General features: G+C 43.6%; 1 protein-coding gene and 1 pseudogene across 1 annotated transcript in view; both read left to right on the plus strand.

The window, feature by feature from the left end:
- Positions 1-2957, plus strand: part of LOC105741137 — a 16548-nt pseudogene extending 13591 nt beyond the window's left edge.
- Scarb2 (scavenger receptor class B member 2) overlaps positions 1-4149 on the plus strand; it is an 81561-nt gene that overhangs the window by 36523 nt on the left and 40889 nt on the right. The gene's annotated exons all lie outside the window — the stretch shown is intronic.

Genomic DNA, 4149 nt, shown 5'->3' on the forward strand with positions numbered 1-4149 from the left:
AAAAAAAAAGATATCATGTCTGCATTTTGTCCTCTGAATAACTACTATGAAGACAACAATATGCAATGTATTAATTATTGTAACTGTCCTACTAACCTGTTTAGAAATTGTTTCATTGATATTTTTCCCATTAAAATGAATAAAAATTAAAAAAAAATAAAAATAAAAAAGATAAACACTCTTTGAAGACTGAAAAAATAAAATAAAATGCTGCTCTGAGAAAGGGCACAGAGGGTTTTATCACACACTGAGGTGAAGAGGCCAGGGTGTGGGCCTGGCACAAGGGAGCTGCTGTCTCACAATGCATTTTTCACTGCCTTGAGCGCTCCTGCCTGTGATTGATTTTGTTTTTCATGTCAGTCAACTTAATCAACTTAGTCTCAAACTAAAATTTTTGTAATAGGTATATTTTCAAAAGTACAAAATCCAGGTCTGGTACTGTGCAGATGTATCCTCAGGACTCCATGAGTCTAAGGCAGAAGGATCCCAAATTTGAGCCCAGTTCAAACAATTTAGTGAATCCAGTTCTTCTATGAATGACCATCTAGTAAGGCGCCTATGTGCCATGAGGGACTGAAGTTTTCTGAAGTGTGCTTAAATCAATAGGAGATGGAGGACAGGTCACTTTAAACCTAACATGCACAGTGTAATCCGAGCACTCAGAGGTTGAGGCAGCAAGATCACTGAGTTTGAGGCCAGCCTGCACTGCAGTAGTGAGTTCAGTGCACCCTAGACTAGTGAGACTCTGTCTCAAAAGAAAACAAAACACAATACCACAGGACACAGGGAGCTCAGTTGGAACCCAGGCATTCCTGAACCTAAGGTGAGGTTCACAGAGATACCAGGTCCTGAAGATGGATGGCTTTATCAGGATGAGACTAGCACCGTGCAGACCGCTCAGAGCTCCTGCCTGAGTTAAGGGGCCATGGGACCTGGGGTTACAGAAAAACCTGGTGTTTTAGGGAGATACCTGACCTCTCTGGAAGCCTGTTCCTCTCTGTACTTGGCTTTTGCCATTGTTAGTTTATCTTTTCTGACACTCATGACTTGGTCATGCTATTGTTAGGTACCTGCGTGGCTGCTAGGCAGGCACTTATTTTACTGAGCTATCTCCCTAGCCCCAAAAGGAGTCCCCTGCTGCCACAGTACCAGGGATTGAACTCGGGACCCTGTGCTCGCCAGGCAGGCACCTGCATGGATGCTGAGAGGCCTGGGGCAAGGGCACAGGAGGGTTGTGGCCTCCTTGCCTTGGCCTCCACTTCCAACCAGGGGTTGGTGCATGTGGGGGAGGCCCAGGCTGCAGAGGCCCTGGATCACCTGCTGCCCATCTCCCAGTGGGTACAACTGTCTGATTCATGGAATGGCTTTGGTGGCAAAGGTGAGGGCTCTCCCCTTGCTCTTCAAAAGCAGCCAGGCCAGTTTTGCAGAACTGGGGCTAAGCACCCCGTAGTGTCTGATCGGGTCACTGGTTTGCTGCTGCACATTTGCTTGCCACATGTGCCCTATGTGTGCCAAGTTCATGGGCTCCTGTGGCCATCCTAGACACTGCAAGTGTTACTTTTTAGTTTTTTTAAGTATCTTTTCTGTTTTTCTTAGTGTTTAACATTTCAAGGTTTTTTTTTTTTTTTTTTTTTTTTTTGTACCAGGGATTGAACTCAGGACCTTGCACTTGCCAGGCAGGCACTTATGCCACCGAGCTATCTCCCTGGCCTTAACATTTCAAAGTCTTTAAAAATAGCGCCTAAGGCTATTTTCATTAACTTTTAAGTATGTGTTAATTTTGTAATATCCCATCTTATGCCATCTTTTGGAATGTCTCAGTTTTGCTTTTTGTGTTCATTTCTTTTAGGCTTCACAGCAAAAAAAACAAGATGCAAGGGATGTATGTTATGGTTTGTGTCTAGTTGTGCCCCAAAGTCTTATGCAGTCACTGGGGCAGCTTCTAAAGTTTGTGATTAATTCATGATCCAATAGGCTGGTATTATGGGTGTGAGTGCTACAACTGCCCTGGGGCAGATAATCTGCATACAAATTTGAGAAGGGGAGGGAGGCTTGCCAGCTGCCACAGCTCCTGCTTCTCCCTTTACTCTTTGCTGTTCTTCTTTGCTATAAACTGCTGCCCTTTGTCATGTGGCACTCTGCCTTAGAGCTAGCTGAGTATGGACTGAAATCTCTACTGATTGTGAGCTAAATAAACCTTTCCTTCCTTAATTCTGGGTGTTGAGTATTTTGTCCCAGCAATGTGAAGTGCATTTAAAAAAGAAACTATTGCTCTTTTCCTTTGGCACACCCTCAAAGGCCTTTGGTGTTGCCAGGGGACATTGTCCCACCAGGTGTTACTAGTATTGTAAGAACAAGCCATACCCGAAGTCTCACTTCTGCTGAGGTGTCCCTGATGCCAAGATCTGCATCTTTGACCTGGGGCAGAAGAAAGCAAAAGTGGATGAGTTCCCACTCTGTGGCCTCATGGTGTCTGATGAGTATGAGCAGCTCTCCTCAAAGCCCTGAAAGCTGCCTGGATTTGTGCCAACAAGTACATGGGGTAAAAAGCTGTGTCAAAGATGGCTTCCATATCTGGGTGCGGCTCCACCCTTTCCACGTCATCCACATCAACAAGATGTTGTCCTGTGCTGGGGCTGACAGGCTCCAGACTGGCATTCAGGGTGCCTTTGGGAAGCCCCAGGGCACAGTGGCAAGGGTTCACATTGGACAGGTCATCATGTTTATCTGCACGAAGCTGCAGAACAAGGAACATGTGATCGAGGCACTACGCAGGGCCAAGTTTAAGTTCCCTGGCCATCAGAAGATCTACATCTCCAAAAAGTAGAGCCTCCAAGTTCAATGCAGATGAATTTGAAGACATGGTGGCCAAGAAGTGCCTAATCCCTGATGGCAGCAGTGTGAAATACATCCCAAATCATGGTCCCCTGGACAAGTGGCAAGCCCTGCACTCCTGAAGGCTTCCACTATGCCAACCCTCAACAATTTCATGAATATGTGCTGCTAGTCATGACACGCCGGTTGCTGCCATGCTGTCTGTTAGGTAGATGACTGTTTAAAAAGGAAGGGGGTGGTGAATGAAGGCATGAGACAGGAAAAGGAGTGTTGCGGGACTGTCCTGCTACAATACTGTATATGGTTAGATTTCTGGACTTATGTGTAAATATATATAATTATCCCATTTTTAAAATATATTTTAATTTTTTTCATCATATTCTGTAGGGACTTAAAGTTTAACATATCAATACTGGGTGAAAAATACCTGTTCCATGTTATGCCTAAGATATTTGACATTCAGACAGATCGTGAGGTTAAGCTCAATAGCCTAGGTTGTATGGTAATAACAATAAGCTTCTCTGCTGGAGGTTTAACAACCTAAGTTTGCAGACCAAAAATTAGAGAAAAAGGAGGGCTGCAAGGACAGCCAACATTTTGGCCCTAGTCTTCCAAGGTCAATTAAGACTCAGGATATATGAGAACCTATACTGTAGCAACATGTAACTCAGGTGTGTTCCAAATTTTCTGATCAAGGAGATTATGGGGCCACAGAGGAAAGTAATCGATGATGTAGTGTATGCCTAAGGAGAGTCACATGGAGGGAAAACATTCTCTCAGGCTTTTACAGAGAGCACATTGGCCAAGCAATGGCCGTGACTCATCTACATGGCTGACACTGACAGAGGATCTACAAACTGAGGTACAGGGTCTCGGGATAAATCTTGAGGGGATTTGACTGACCTTATCAGATCCAAAAGCTACAGTTCTTGTTACATAGGTCTTGCTTTATCTTTGTCTTAACCATCCAGTATAAAAACGAAGTATATGAAGTAAAGCCATGTTGTCATGTTGAGCTGTAGGGGACTCAGGTCAACAACTTTTGACATTGCAAGTCAAGCGGAAGACCCAATACTATTACAGACTACTGAACTATTTGGAATACTTTGCTGAGTTCACACACCTATAATATTTAAATGACAGAACTAAACAAAAAAAGAGGATATAGATGAACGACCATTTTGTATCTGTGTATTCAAAATGGTTAGGATAGATATATAGCTACATTCTCTTAATGAGTAGAGGGATTTGTTGTAATAGTGTTTGTAAATAGGATATCATGTCTGCAACTTGTACAACAAATAACCACTAGGA

Source organism: Octodon degus, unplaced genomic scaffold, assembly GCF_000260255.1.
Source record: "Octodon degus isolate 3935 unplaced genomic scaffold, OctDeg1.0 scaffold00305, whole genome shotgun sequence".
Lineage (NCBI taxonomy): Eukaryota > Metazoa > Chordata > Mammalia > Rodentia > Octodontidae > Octodon > Octodon degus.